Below are 16459 nucleotides of genomic sequence, written 5' to 3'. Positions count from 1 at the left end.
AAAAAAATTATACAAGCAGCCAAGAAGAAGAAAAGACAAAACAAACCATCTCACTGAGGCAGAGACCTCAGAGCTCATTTATTTCAACTTCCAATTTGCGCTGAGATTTTCCAATTTGCTGATGTTGAGAAGTACATTGAATCTTGGCTCAGGTACAAAATCTCAAAGTTGGGTAGTTTTTTTATCCTTTTTTTTTTAAGCAGAATTTAAATCTACAGCAGCACAGGAGACAGACAGAAGAGCTGGCAGATGAAGCCTGCCCTTTCCAGTATGAGGAATTTGCAAGCGCTGTGATAGGTTTCTGAGACGGAGACTTGTTTCCTTTGAATTTCAGTTGTGTTGTGATATTGAAAGCCATCAAAGCTAATTTCCTTGTTGTTAGAACTGTGAGGGAGAAAAGAAACATTGCTGGGTTATTTACTTCATACTTTACCTTTTCTTTCCTTGGGATTGCAGTATCTGTGATCTTTCTTGATGATGTCCAGCTTGTCTAGCTATGATACTGAAGTGTTCTGCCAGTCTATTACCTCTGTTCAACCAAGGCTTCCAGGTACAAAAAGGACAAAAAATCATCTGACAAAGTGTGTTAAACTTGCTTTTCTTTCACTTGAGAACTGTTTTGAAGGAGAGTGCATGAGCTGCTGGGTGGAACTTTTGACACTCAGCCAGGACTAACCTGCTACATCATTACAAATCAATCATGTAATTAGAAGCATCTATTAATTTTCTTTGCTTCTTAGACAATATCTTTCCTTATGTATAAAACTCCAGTAATATTGCTCTGTGTTGGCTCTTCTTTGTGCCTAGTCTCTTTTCTCAGTAATAAGACAAGAGGAAACAGCCTCAAGCTGCACCAAGGGAGGTTTAGACTGGATTTCACCAAGAGGGTGATCAGATATTGGAACAGTCTGCCCAGGGAAGTCTTGGCAGTCCTGGGGTAAAGGTTGGAGTTGATGATCTTGCAGGTCTTTTACAACCTAGTTTATTCTATGATTCACTTGATATCATATCCCATGGTTTCCTCAGTGTCATAAGATGTAATGATTGAAGATCTTTGCTGCATTAACGTAAAGACAGTGGGAAAATGAAAGTTTACTGATAAAGTAGCTTGTATAGAGACACATTTAGGCTTCATGAGAAATGTTTGGTATCACAAATGCCCAACCTATGGGTGAGGACCTATTGGAAGCAGCACTGGTGCATACCACGACTTCAAATAGCTGCTGAGGTGACTGTCTTGTGAAGTGTTAGAAACTCTGTATGCTGTCTTCACAGAGTGCCCTTTCAAGGCAGTATTCCCTACAGGAAAACATATTTAACATTACAGTGACCATCTGAGTACTGGAATAGGTTAACTGCTGGAGCTATCTGTTTCCTGCTAGTGCAGTTTCTTTGCCTGACTGCTCACACTTTCAAGATCAAAGGACCACATCCTTACATCGGCCATTTATCTGACTAGTTTTTCCCTCCCAGAAAAAAAAAAAAAAAAAAAAAAAAGAATATGTGATGGCCAAAATTTCTCCTAAAAAAAAAAAAAAATAGAAAACCTATCAGAATACATGGTTTTCCTTGCTCAGGTCTCCACCCTGGATGGCCACTCAGGTTAGGCAAAGTGTTTTCAGAGGCTGAGTTGTTTTCTTCAGCAGCAGAAGTTAATGCCAAATGGCATCTAAGGGCCAGAGGGGTATCAGTCACACCAGTTTGTTAGTTGCTCTCTATGCAGGAGATAACAGCCTAAGAAATGTGATGAGTTAAGCTTGAAATTGTGCTCTACTACACTCTGTTTTGGACTTAGCAGGAAAGGGGGTACTATCTAGTTCCATAACTGGTGCTAACGCTATAGGAAGATTTATGCAAAAAATGAAAGCCACAGTGTTACTTTCACTAGGGGCCAGTAGCAGGAAGAAAATATTAGTAAAAAATAAAGAATAAGGTACAAAAGCATGAAGTCCAGGAAATTCCCCTAAGAGTGAGAAAAAGGGAAAAGTATGCATGAGAATGATAGGAATGAATATAAAGACAGGCTTAGGGCAGGGAGAAAACCATTAAAAGAACATGAGTCGTGGACATGGAGCAAAGCTTGGTGTCAGGAAACCTAAGATCTCCCACCAGTTTAGTCATGATTTGCCCTCAGGTGAATTGCTTGCTTTCTGTGGACATCTAATTTTGCCCTTCATCTATCAGCCTTTAGATGGAAGGTTCACTACAGCAAGGCCCCTCTTTGGTAGCTGTGTGAGGAGTGGCGCAGTGAATTCCTATCAGTGACACAGATAGAGTCATAGAATCATAGAATGATTGTTCAGCTTGGAGAAAGCTGAGGGATGCACTCATCACCCCTCAAGGGGAGCAATGGAGGGAGGTGCTGATCTCCTGTCTCTGGTGACCAGCAACAGGACATATGGACATGGAATGAAGCTGCATCAAGGTAGTTCAGATGGGACATGAGGAAAAGGCTCTTTACTGCGAGGGTGGTTAGTCACTGGAAGGCTGGCCAGGGAAATGGTGACAGCACGAAGCCTCTCAGAATTCAAGGAACATCTGGACAATGTTCTTAGTCATATGGTTTAGTTTTAGGTAGTCCTGCAAGGAGCTGGACTTGCAAGGAAAGAGTACATCTGAAGAAAAGCCTACCTCTTGGATGGATCTGGGATCCAAAGCAAACAGGAAGTGGGTTGAGTGAACAAGAACGCTGGTTATAGATGGTCCCCACCTTGTTTGGTGCACCAAGATCCCAAATGAACTCATGGATCAGGAGTTGTCTGGGGCCTCCAAATGCAGCCATGACCTTCAGCAGTCAGCCAAATGGGTTCATATCTCCAGAGTGACTTCAGAAGGTCAGGAGAAGGACGGTTTTACTTTCCTGGTGTCACCCTTCCATGATTTCTATCCAAGTAGCTGTCGTAAAGACATTGGAAAGTCACTGGACATGGAGCAGCACCTGGAGCAGGAGTGGTGAGAGTTACCTATGGGAGAAGTCTAAGGATAATTGAATGTGATGACAGACTTCTCTCCCATCTCTACTTGTGCCCCTTCCAAGTCCTTCATGCTGAACCTGGTGTCCACCTGTATCCTGGGTCTTCTTTAGTTGCCTGGATAGTATGGTTTTAGAGACCTCTTGATGTGAAATAATAACAAATGAAAGAGGTTATTGAAAACATTACAGGCCATAATTTTAATAAATGTTGGCTCCTGTCACTATGTTCTCTAGTATTTATAGTTTTATATACTGCCAACAGATCCAAGTGTTTTGTCTTTCTGACAAACATTTCATGCAATCATAAATTAACTCATTTTTCATCAAAATCTGACATCAGCAGTTAAGCTGTCAGTATATAGAAGTACTAGGGTTGGCAAATCCTCATCTCATCATGAAAACAAAGAGCTTTAAATGCATCCCAGACAGTGAGCTAAGTGTGGCTGGGCTGTGCCTGCTATTGCAGGCCACATTGGTCACAGAGCTGACAGGCAGTGATTCTGCAGCTCATGTATCATCTAAAAGGGCTATCACAGACATTGGCCTTATTAATAACCCTGCACAGGTATGCAAGAGCAGCTCCTGTGCTTTCAATGAACCTAGGGAACTGGAAGCTTCTTCATCGTTTCTTGCTGCTTGCATTGAGTCCATGTGTTATTAGTTTAGCTCTTAAGAGTTCTGCACCAGGGGTGCGGGGTTTTTTAGATACCATGCTAATAAAAACAGACTACAGACTGATAGGAGATTATTGTATTCATTTGATGCTGGGATTTACCTCCTTTCTGATTGAGTAGGATACTTCGGGCAGATAGATCTGCTGCCACCTCTTTTGAGAGAGCTGCAGAGGAGGCAGAGCTGCCCTGAGCTATGTAGAAGCTCAGGAAGAGCTCTGTTTATAGCTTTAATCCACACAAAACTTTCACTCTGAGCAAGGATTCATGCTTAATAAGAATAGTAGTTTAGTCTCATTAACTGCTCTATTTCTTAATGTTCTTAAAGAGAGGGCTCCTTCACTGACTTCCACAGGGGGACATCCTGCCTGCAGAAACCTGTCTAAGCATAGTGCTCTTAAGGCATTCCTCAAAAAGGGGAAACATTTCACCCTTCCAACACCTACATGTCTTCTCTGCACAAATATTGTAGATGAAATAATATCTATGGCAGGCAGTTGGAACTAGATGGTTTAAAGTCCTTTCCAACCCAAACCATTCCATGATTCTATTCTATAATTCTATGGACAATAAATTGTTCCTTGAAGGAGCTGGGGAAGAAGGCAAGAGCAAGGAAATGTACCAAGGCTACTACCAACACAGTTGTATTTGATGTGGAGATACAGGTGCTTTTGAAAGAGCACTTGGCAACCTTGAGAGGTTTGGGTGCCTACAGACCAACATAAGTCCTTCCAGAAGTCTTGATATTAACAGGTATCACGCAAACTCAATCTCGAAGGTCTAAGGTTAATGGTGAACAGGGATTTTATCCCAGTTCCAGGCGTGCATTTCTTAGAGGAAATGGCTGATCTTAGTATCAGGGAGCAATGTACAGTGAAAGCCCAGCTCACATTGCCTGGACTTCAAGCTGGCCATGTGTGTGCAAGGTCCAGGATCCATGAATGTTTCTTGGGAAACTGATTTTCCTGTCCTGGGTGAGGCACTGCACCAGCACAGCTACACATCTCCGACTGGAAACTAAATCATGCCAAGATAACTACGAGCAGGACTGAGCAAATTCAGTTTATTGGTGCATGCTGAAAAGTACTGACTGTTTAATTTGGATTGGTAAATTGTCTAGGTCAAGTTTTGGGAGACAATGTGAAAAGATATTCATAATTCACTCAGTTCCCACTGTGTAAACATAAGTACTTAGCCTCATCTTAGACTTTCTTGCACATCCCACCTGGATTAATGGTTTAGAGACCAACAATATTTATGACCCAATAGAGACCACCTGGCCTGTAAGACCCATGTCATATCTAGGGCATGGTCAGGCATTTTACGATGTTTGCAGAACTAAATGAAACCTTAAAATCTGTAGGAACCTTAGCAAAAACCTTCACTGTGCTTTGGAGTTAACTTCCAAGTGACTGGGGGATTTGTGATCCAGGAAAATTCTCCACTGAGGAAAAGGTTTCTATAAGCCTGTTTTGACTTCAGACTTCTGCTTGCACAGGGACAAGGAAAGAGCTGGCTTCCTGCACTAAGAGCCAGTGTGGAGCATTTCCCTTGTGCATTTCAGAGCCAAGCAGCAACAGCCTCTGTTGGTTTGATTCTATGATATATTCTCCAGTTCCCAGCCTGCTTTGGGAGTATGTGTGGCAATGGAGGACATTAAATTAAAGATATCCAACATTCAGTTTATACAGAGTTAATTACTAAGTTGAAGAAAATAAGTGCTTATGCTTTAATAAGAGGCAGCCTTCAGATTCGCTAGTGACAATAAAAGCAATACCATGCTGGTAACTTGCATTTTTTGTTCAGTGTTCCTGCTTCAGCTAATGTCTGCTCTCATTCATCACATCTTTTCAACATTTTGGCTTTCCTCCCAGGTAGGAGATGTTTGATTTTATGTTTGGTTTTTTTTTTCTAAAAGGAATGGAATATAATAGGAAGCATTTTCATTTAGGTGCAGCAAAATATACGAGGAGCTAAATAATACCTGAATCAATAAGGGATGAGACCGCAGGTCTTACTGTTTAAGGATTTAAACATTGCTTATTTGTCCATTCTTCCAAAGTGAAAAAAAAAGTGATTCTTTAGTCATTTAAAAGTAGTTATAGACATATGTTTGCAGAAGGCCTCTGTTTATCATTGTCTCTAGTGTGCTGTGTTCCTCTTGTCTTCACTTGTTTAATACAAAGCCTTTCAAGATCTTTTCTCTCAACTATTTTGTTGAGGAGTGCATGGAGTACTTAATAGAGTATAATGCTCAAAGTACCACTGACATCTCACTTATACAGTTGTAAAAGCACTTTGTTTTTTTTTGCTTACAGAAACAAAGCGAAGGAAGATGGAAAGCAAGGTAAAAAGGGTAGGTAATGATTTTTCTTAGCAGAGCTAGGCTAAAAGCAGATTTGGCAGGTCTTCACAGCTTAGTCTCCAACAATTCTGGTCCTTTGTTGATTTCAAACCCTGCTGAGAAATCTTCTTACTACCTGACTTGCACTCTGGGCTTCTGCTGCTGACCACCCAAGAAGAAAAGAAGAGAGAAGCATGAGGAAAATGTTCCTGAGAGCAAGGTTTGGGCATGAAAAGATTGTAAGAAAGGTTAGGCTGGCTTGTGTGACCTTATGCTCTGTTTGCTCCTCAATAATTACTGTTTTCTAGTAAAATACAGCTCATTTTAATAATGCTGTTGCTTCAGCCCCCCACTGGAGACTGTAGGCATTGTCCAGGTATTTACTCAGTAAGCTGATACAAAAGGTCAAAACAAGTATAGAAGTCCTAGCAGGAAACAAGAATGAATTCATTACCATTTCCTCTCCACAATCTAGAAAGAGTGAGAGTATCTGGAGACAGAAGTGGCTTTTGCTGTTAGAAACTGGTTTGTTTTACCACAGATTAGTTGAACCACAGCCAGGAGTACAGTTGCTTTCTATGGCAGTGATTTTCCGTTCCCATTCAGTAAACCTAAGCTTGATTGCTTAACGAGTTGATATATTCGAGCAAAGTGCTAATCACATCGTTCCCTGATTCTCTGTTAAATGTAAATATGGGGAGGCTTTAACTGCATCACCCCAGTGTTCTGTTTGTCTTGGAAATCCTTGCACCAGCCACCATAATCCATCTTCAGCAATTATTCTTGAGTATGTGTTTAAATGCTTCCCTGAAATGGGATTGTTTCCTCAACTGGGCTCAAGTGGCTTGTCTAAAAGCAGGCTGTACTGCAAGATTGTCAGTTCAACAGGTGGTTAAAACTAGTAAAGATTCTTGTAGTCTTTACACACAAAGGAGTGCAGCACTAATTAGAAATCAATTGTATAAGGATCTTTGACAAATCCGTTAGAAGAGTTTGGATGATTCAAGAACGGTTCACACCAAAGTGAACACTCAAACACTGGAATGGACTACTTGGTTCAACAAGTTCAGTTCCTTACTATTATAAACAAGTGTATAATAAAGATGTAAAACAGAAAGGTCTATAAAGCATTTATTACACCTGCCTTCACAAGCCAGTAAACCATTTTTAACAGCCTGTGTCCAGTCTTATTATCAAAAACACAAATGCCACCACTATACTGTGTCATGCAAAGAAGATCAAGGGCTTTGCCGTGACATCCTCCAGTAGTCATAGGAGACACACAGTGCAAAATGCTCCAGAAAAAGACAAAAATTCAATTCCATCACCCTTATCTGGGAGGCTCATCCCCCAAGGATGTGAGTGTGCCAGTGAGACTCACCAGCAAAGAGACAACATATCCCCTATGCGTGTCTGCAGCAATCTGCAGTGATTCAGAGAGAGGTAAAATCTTCCTCTAAAACATCCCAGGAGACAAATTATACCTAAGAAGCAAACAGTTCCTCCTCTAGGCAACTGGCAGAAACCCTGAGGAATGACAATGATATATTCAATGATCTAGGCTTCCTTGTCAAACCAATGGCATCACCTGAAAGCATCAGCTGCTTCAAAGGAAGTTGAAAGGAATAAAGCTAGCACCTAAAAAGAAATAAGAGGATAATAGGGGTGGTGGGTGAGGAAAGCTTTGTCTGGCATGTGGGTCTGGACCATTTCCAGTCTTCCTATAGTATACTATAGACAGATGCTCTGTGAAATGGGGAAGAAATAAAGGAAAGAAAAAGACAACTTACTCTCTGGCTTATGGGGAGATAAAACTATGCCACAGACCTACAGTGATAAGTATATGTCATGGACGTTTGTAATGTTCATGAAGAGGTATGTATGTTTGCTTAAATATAATTGCAAATATGCACCAAAGATATTTAATCAGGGAAGAGACAGTCTCAGAAAGTTTCCATCAGTGAAGTGTCTTCTGATTGCAGAGGCTTATAATGAAGTTAATGAGGATAACACTTTAATCATAGATAGCTGCTGTTGTGCGGAGTATAATAGCCACAGTGTTTAGGCTGGATTTTTGCTCTGACAAACAGAAATTTAGATCATAATGGTCAGATGTTTGGTTCCCAATTCTCAACTGAGTCAATTAAAATTAGAGAGAATAGGAGAGTTCTTGCTGAGAGATGAATGGGCCCAAACTCTTTTGAAAGGCAAATCTTTTTTGTTCACATCTCTACATATTGATTTAGGAACTTCGCAACTTAGCATTGGCTACTGAATTTAAATTAGGAGCCAAAAGATACTGCACTGCTTTATGAGCACGGTTAATGAATTAAGCTTCCCAGTATGCCCTCAAGGTAAGTAGCAATCATTATTTGAATTTCAGAAATGCAGAAAGCTAAGGCCAAGTAATCTCTGAAGTATCCATCAATGTGCCTAGTTCAGGATACCTACCTTTTGGTTTTCCAGAGGCTTGTTCAGCATTCTGCTGACAGCCAGTGCTAGAATAAAGCCAAAGGACAAGATCTGGAAAAACACCATAAGCACTTCCAATTTAGGTGTCAGAGGGTGAAAAACTGGATGTCTGTGCCCACTACTCTGCACCCTGAATGGTGAGAATAACGAAACGTGTGGCATCCCTGCCAGCTCAATAGGGAGAGGTTACCATCCCATGGGCAGTCACACATAGCCCGGCATTAAATAGACTGGTAGTGTTTGGGAGGGTATGTTCAAGTGCTCTGTAGAGTGCATGTGTTTGAATCAAGCATGTAGTTTAGATGCTTCCATCTGCTTGGGGTCCTTGGCTGAAAGAAATGTTGCTGTGCAAGGGGGTTATTTTCTCCTTGAAGGCGCTACTATGGCGGACCTCATTCAGATCCAAGTCTGTGTAGCCTCTAGGCTTTCCCTATATTCAAATATCTCAGCACTGAAAAGAAAATCTGAATCATATCTTTTACTGAAGCTAGTTTACTGTTTAGTCAAAGCTACAGGAGACGTCAGAAAGGAAGTTCCGCAAAGAGGTCCTAGTCATATCTCTATTTACATACTTTAATTAAGGATTATCTAATATGATGTGTGCAGAGCAAGGGCTGGAGAGAGCCTTCCTTTCAACGCAGTTGAGTCTTCAACAGCACAGCCAGGAGGCCAGCCAATGCAGAAGGTATGTTCCCAAGTCTGAGGCTGATGCTAGTCCTATACTCACATGTTTAGTAATTAAATCTGAAGCTGCAACAGTTACATCTTGCACCAGAAATATGCACCAAAAAGAAATACAATGAAGATGTCTGGTTGGTAAAGGAGGGTCACCTTCAAAGTGAAAACTTATTTTCTGATAACTATAGCTACATATTCTGAACATTATGTATGGTATCCAGATTTCTAGGAGTGTAGCAGCACAGAAAATTGAGCTTGTAATAGGGAAATCTGAGGGGAAATTGAATAAAGTTGGAAACTTGCACACTCACTGTCTGCTGCTTGAACGAGTCGGCAGCTGCTGTCGATGCAGCCTGGTACTCCTTTGGATTATATCCATAAAGCATGGTTTCAAAGGAGAAATTTTTCAAACTCTAACAAAAGAAAACACTGTGAGGAAGCATTTTCCTTCTATTTGTAAGGTAGGTGGAAGACATGGATGTGCTTATTCCACAACTTGTTTCAATAAGAGCAGCTGGTGGTTTTCCCTTAACTCAGAGATGATACCACTCTACTTCACAGGAAAGAGTTACCTCTCCAGGGCCTGTAAGTTTCTGCTTAGCGAAGACCATCCTGAGGACAGCAATTTTTATCCCTGCCAGATTCCATTATTTAAATCTTTTAAATGGTCTTTTAATAGCGCACATTACAGCTGCCTACCTTCTCCACACAATAGTGCGACAGAAAAGGAAAAACACTGAAAAGATTTCAAAATCTTCGACACAGAAATATGCCACTTCTGGGGGGAAAAACTTAAGCAGTATGAAGAACTCGGTGTCCTCCACATTTGTCTGGTTCAGCTTTCATTGTTGAGCTGACATCCCAACTTAAAGATCTTGAATTCAAAGGGAAGGGAAAACTGACACAAATTATTCCATCAGTAAGTGCTTTCAGAATGAAGCTCGAGCTTAGATAACCCAGCTTGACACACATTTAATTTCTCTACCTTTCAAAAGAAGAAATAAGCTTTCCTAAGATGAGGTAGTCAGAGTATTTGGAAAATGCCAAGGAGGATTTTGAGGTGTCTGTCTTCAGCTTCAACACAGTCACCTCTTCTCTAGCTTCTTGGTTGCTAGGCTTATATGCAGAATTTCTAATCAGTTTGGAAGTGTCTTGAAAGTAAAGCTCAGTGACCTGGAATGGAAATTATAACCTTGCAAACAGATGTGCCATTAAATGCACAGCCATGTCAACCATATTTTTAGTTATTACTGGAAGAAACCTCAGCTTTCTCTTTCCGAGTGGAGTTCCCTTTTGATTAAGTGCACATTTCAGGTCAACACATTCAAGTGAAGCTGAAATTTCCATGATGAAAATGTTGAAATCCAAGTTCAGGTCTGTCTTGTCAGATGGCCTCCTTAATGAATGCAGACAAGTAGCAGTGACACCTTACATATCCTGATAGTTGGCTGAGAATATGAGATGCTAGAGTTCTTGTTACTGCTGCTCTAAGAGCAATTTTTATGATACTGATGGCAATAATATACCTTCAGGTCTATCACTGCACTGTATTTTTTAATATAATGTTATGAGAGATTAAAAATCATGTAAAAATCAGTTAATTATTAGCTACATATTATTTTAACCTCCCATTTTGTGCAGATCTTACTGAAAAATCTCACCCTGGTGTTGGCCTTGAAGGATAGCACCGTGGAGGCACACCAAAGCCACGCAATTCAAGTCATAGAAGATATTTAGAGGCATCAACACATATCAGTGTTGAAAATGATTTATTGGTGCTGGATCTGAATTGACATTTCCATATACCCATGCTGGGGTTTGTGAAATAACTGGCTTGCTTGAGGATCTTTTGTCTGCACTTTATTGTGTTCTGTAGTTGCACACACACGTCTTTGATGTGTAGGTGGTCAATAAACGTTTATCCTCCTAGTCTAGTTCTATGGTTGGATATAATCAGTGAGGGAAAAAAAGCCCCAAACAAACCAAATCCCCTCAAAAACCTGTTGTGCAGAGAGTAGATAATGTGTCATTCAAGTGACCAATGCTGCCTACCTGGAGCAAGCTGACCATCAGCAGTCTGGTGGTGCATTTTGTGGGCATCCTTGAAAAGGTGAGTCCCAAAGAAGAGGATCTGGAGGAGTTACGACTGCACACTTCAAGATCATGTTCTCTTCAGCAGCAAAATGTGATTCAGGAGGCGAAGCTGATGTGAGATGACTGGTGGGTAGATGTGTACAATATAAGTACTTATGGCTTGATCACAGTGGCTGTAACCCTTTGCTGGTTTAACATGACCTGGGTGTGTAGCTCTCAAAGTTCTTCAGAACAATAGCTCCTTGTTAACCTAGCTCATTTTTGCTGAGGTAGGTTGAGGTGCACTGATACCATCTGGTCTGAAGAACACTTAGCAACTTTGGAGGGGGAAGCCTGGGCCTGCGGGGGTGATAATCTCTACCTGTGTCTGGGAAAGGATCTTACTGATGGCCTCAGGAGGACAGCAAAACCTTTAACTCCTTTTGACCTTCTTCATCCAGGGGATTGACTCATGAATCTCTTTTTTTTTTCTCTAAACAGGCATTTGTATCTGTATCAACATCACCAGAACAAAAGAGGAGCAGCTTGAAATGAGCCTCATTCTGTCTCCTGAACACAAAGGCTCCACAGTCTGTGTCAGTGGCCCCTCCAGTTTGATAGCGTCTACTGTTCTCGTGTAATTATTCCATTAATTCAGATTTCTACCAAAACGGGTTAGTCACTCCTGATTTCTCCTTTATGAGCTTTATCACATTAAAAAATATCTCAGTAATGGACACCTGAGCTTAACCTCAGTGCTGTGCTGATGTATTGTGATCATACATTAGGAACTATTGGTTAATGCATTTTACAGCACAATGCAACTTCTTGATAAATTATGAAACAGCCCCATCATAAAACACATAAATTATGATCCTCCTATGCCATTGGTATTTCGTCATTGTTTATTATACTTTATAGCACAATGCATGGCCATAAATATCTCTCCAATGACTAGCATATGACTAGGCTGCACAGTAATACTGTACGCTACCTCTGTGCAGATGTAGATGCAATCATAGCTTCTAGGGTCTGCGGAGGACAGTGGCTGGCCCCTACTATAAGGTAGAGTTGCCTCCAGCCACTGCACTCTATATTCAGCACACGTAGAGCTGAAGAGATTGGTGTATTTCAAAGACCTCAACTATTCTTGAATAGAATCATAGAATCATTTAGGTTGGGAAAGGCCTTTAAGATCATTGAGTCCAACAGTTAACCTAACAGGGGACTCTTCTTTTTATTACTGCCCTGGATTTTTGCATGTTTATTCCAAATCCTGGATTTCTACTTATTCAAGAAGTAGATCAGAGTAGATCTTATTCAAGAGCTTATTTTTACCCCCTTATTCCTTTCAGTGATTTTGGTGGAGCTACTTTTGGCCACCAACCATCAGGATCTCACCAGAGGACCAAAATATTAACCTTAGCTCTGATAAAATATGTCTTCTGATGTTTCTCAAAAAAGCATTGACTACAGTTCTAACGATCTGTAAGAACGGAGCCATCTGCTTTTGGTCAGGATTTGTCAAGTGTATTTTCTTAACAGTAGAGCAGAAAGACATGTTGTAGAAGGTGAACATATAGTGATGGATATTTTATTATCACGCAGTGTCTGGAAGTGTTGAACACTGTGAATATAACCTGGGAGATTACTCTTTTGTCTGAATGCTCTCTAAGCAAGAGCAAACAACAGTTGTTGGGAGGCGGTTGGAGGTGGAGGTTCCGTATAATCCAGCACTATTCAGAGAGAGAAAGGCAGAGCTGCCGGGGCTTGTTCTGGAAGCTGGTGAGGTGTTGACCCACACTCATTTATTCTATATTGAAAAAAGGGGGGAAAAAAAGTGGAAAAAAGAATTATTTTAAGTTAAGTAAACACCTTTTATTGTTTCAGACTGATCCCACACCCTTGAAGATGGAGGAGAAGTGGAACTTGAGAAGAGTTATTAAATTACCATAACATCTTCCTGGCTTTGCTCTTTCTGCAAAATGAAAAGGTTGGCCATGCTCTTCACCATCCTAAGCATTTCTGGATAATCTCATTGTTATAATTCTTTTCCTGCATGTGGATTGGAAAATGTAATTTAGAAGCACTTGAGCTTGCAGAAGGACAGTCCAAATAGTCTGGTCAGTCTTATGCAAATAGGGATTTAAGTAGATCCGTACTGAATGGGAAATTGCTGTGGAACAAAGACCCTTGAACGATGTTATATGGCTGCCTGCTTTCCTAGTCAGGTCTATGGTAATGGTGAATGTGTATCACTGGACAAGTGTGACCCTATTGTATGCAACAGACAAAGCTAAGGTCAAGGCAGCAAAATCCTTTCTGCAGGAACAGTGGTTTTGTTACAGGAAAACAAGCGAGAGGAATGGAAAGTAGTTTCTCCAGCTTCCTAGCATTAAAGCATGCCTGTCCTCAGTATGACTCTCCCTAGGTGCTGGCATGTTTTCCTTCTGGTGCAGTGTGTTCTGCATTACTAAAAGGCTTCTTGTTTGACCTCATCACTAGGTTTTTATTTTACTTTTTGATTGTAGTGACTAAATATAACAATAAATGATTTAAAGAGGAGACAGAAATAAGTGTTAGAGAAAACAAACAGCCTCCCCCCTGCCAAAATGCTGAGTGGCGTAGCAGCGAATGGTTGAAAGAATCAGATTTAATTAGGGTTCCTTTCAGCACTGAAAATTCCATTTATGCACACTATTAAAATAATCTTCTGCATTAATACTAATTTACATCATCAAAATAGCACTTCATCTATTATTCATATGGCATTGTAATTTCTCCCAACTGAGAGGGTGAAGCGTGGTAAGACTCTTTTGCTAAATACTGCACAGATATTAAGATATCAGTAATGGCTCAGGGCTTTTTTTTCCTACCTCATTAGATATCCCACAGTTTTTTCTTTTCTCTGGAACTGGGTAATGACCATTGTAATAACTATTGCACCCTTTCTGAGCACCTTATGGCCAAAAGGTCTCTCTTTCACAGGCATTCTTGCAAAGTCAATCTGTCCTTGCCTGCTGTCCAGGTGCAGCCTTGTTCAGGGAGGGTTCAGGAGCTGTTTAAGCAAGAGAGTAGCTCTTGAAGGAGGGCAAAGAAAAACCTCATTTCTTCTCGAGTCTGAGGAATGATAAGGAGAAGTAATGTGCAGAGTGCAACACAGCTGGAATTTCATGTGGTTTGTCCTGGAGATGGCAAACTCTTGCTTTCTGTGCAAAAAGCAAGTAACCAGTGCTAGTTGGCAGCTTTCACCCCCTATGGCAAGTTCTCCATGTGTACTTGTGCAGGATATTGGTGTAGCTCCCTCTTCTCAATAGGCATCATGGCACACACCTACCTCACACTACGCTACATGACAGACTGGGGCCTCTAGCTTTTTGAGGAGCAGGTGCTAATGGGCATGCCCATGGCATGGGGTTGGAATTGAATGATCTAAAGGTCCTTTACAACCTTAACTGTTCTATGATTCTGATCCTATGACATCATGATGCTTTTCGATTTCTGATCCCAACCCTCATTATGGTAAAAAGACAGACCAAAGGTGTCATTAGACTACTTTGGCAGCATAGAAGGGTCTTTCACTCTCTGTAACTACCTGAAAGGCGGTTGTAGTGAGGTGAGGATCAGTCTCTTCTCCCAAGTAACAAGTGATAGAGCAAGAGGTAATGGCCTCAAGCTGCACCAGGGAAAGTTCAGACTAGGTGTAAGGGACAATTTCTTCACTGAGAGGGTGCTCAGGCATTGGAAAAGGCTGCCCAGGAAGTGGTGGAATCAGTGTCCCTGGAAATGTTCAAAACCTATGTAGATTAGGCCCTCAGTGACATGGTTTAGTGGTGGCCTTGGCAGTGCTGGGGTAATGGTTGGACTTGATGACCTTAAAGGTATTTTTCAACCTAGCTGATTCTATGATTCAACAGTATAGTTTTCATTGTCATGAAATCACAGTTCCCTGAATGCTTACCAGGCAGATTCTTTCTTCATCTACCCATTTGTGAAGTGAAAATAGAAACTTCTGTATCACTGCTTAAGGACAAACTTCCCTGATTGTTTATCTATCAGGCTGAAAAAACTGTTTGTAGAGATATGAGAGCACTTACTGCATGGAACTTCAGCTTGTATCTCCTACTCTAGCTGAGTGAAGGGAGATGACCCAGCAGGACTTTCATGTTCTGTGCTGGAGTGAGTCACTGTGCTTCTACTGATTAATACAAAGGAAAAAATAATTGCCTACAAGGACTGCTGCTAATCACTGAATAACAACGTGGAGGGAGGAAGGGGGGTAGGTGCAGCGTAATTTTACTTTTGGTAAAGAAAGAGGTCTAAACAGGTTCCACGTGTCAGTTGAAGATGGAAAAAGACTTCCCGTGGTATTTCTTGGCTTTGGGTCTGAAGTGGCCTTTCTACTGCTTGTTGGTTTAGCACCTGCACCAATATGCACTATGACTCTGCAATGTTTAAAGAGCAATAATCATGTAGACTTGGAAATCAATAAATAAGACAAAGTCATTCCAGCCCTAATAACCTTAAATATCAGAATTCTCATGAAGGGATTATTTTTGCCATGAGTTTAAAGGCCTCCCTTTATTACCCTTGTAGTTTTGTTAATCTCTATAATGCCTTTTTTTTGCACCTAGGCTGGTGTTTATTAATTACTGTTTGACATATTCGTGGCTCTTTAGAATATATAAAGCGCTGTAGAGCAGATGTATGGTAAAGTGCAACTAAGCCTCACTGGTCATCATGGAACTGGCTGTGGGAAGGATACTTGGATAAAGACTTAAGTGTGGAGGGACTGTAAACTTGTGGATGTAGGCTGAGTTTTCAATGCACTTAGAAAACCATTAACTAACATGCCTTATGAATAGATTTCCATCTCTGATTTCTATTTCTTGCTGCTGCATGTGATCATAATAACATAATAAAATAAAGACCTCTGATAGAATAAAAATAAGTTTCAAAGTGGATTTATATGATTTAAAAGAATACATGAAAAAAAGATATTTTAATGTGTTCTGCATTATCTCTCACAGTGTGAGTTCTGGGAACTTCATGAGTTCTTGGTTAACTTATTGATGCATGATATTATAGTAACAATTAAGTCAGGGTCCTCGCAATAAGATATTCCTCATTGGTTTATTGATTAATTGGTCTTTGTAGCCAAAACCTTACTTGTTTAAATGAACAGCTGGGTATTTGTAGCAGAGGATATACAATGACTTCTTGCTCAAGGTCTCAGGGGATGTTTGT

Source organism: Lathamus discolor, chromosome 2 (assembly GCF_037157495.1).
Source record: "Lathamus discolor isolate bLatDis1 chromosome 2, bLatDis1.hap1, whole genome shotgun sequence".
Lineage (NCBI taxonomy): Eukaryota > Metazoa > Chordata > Aves > Psittaciformes > Psittacidae > Lathamus > Lathamus discolor.
Note: the sequence above shows the minus strand (reverse complement) of the source record.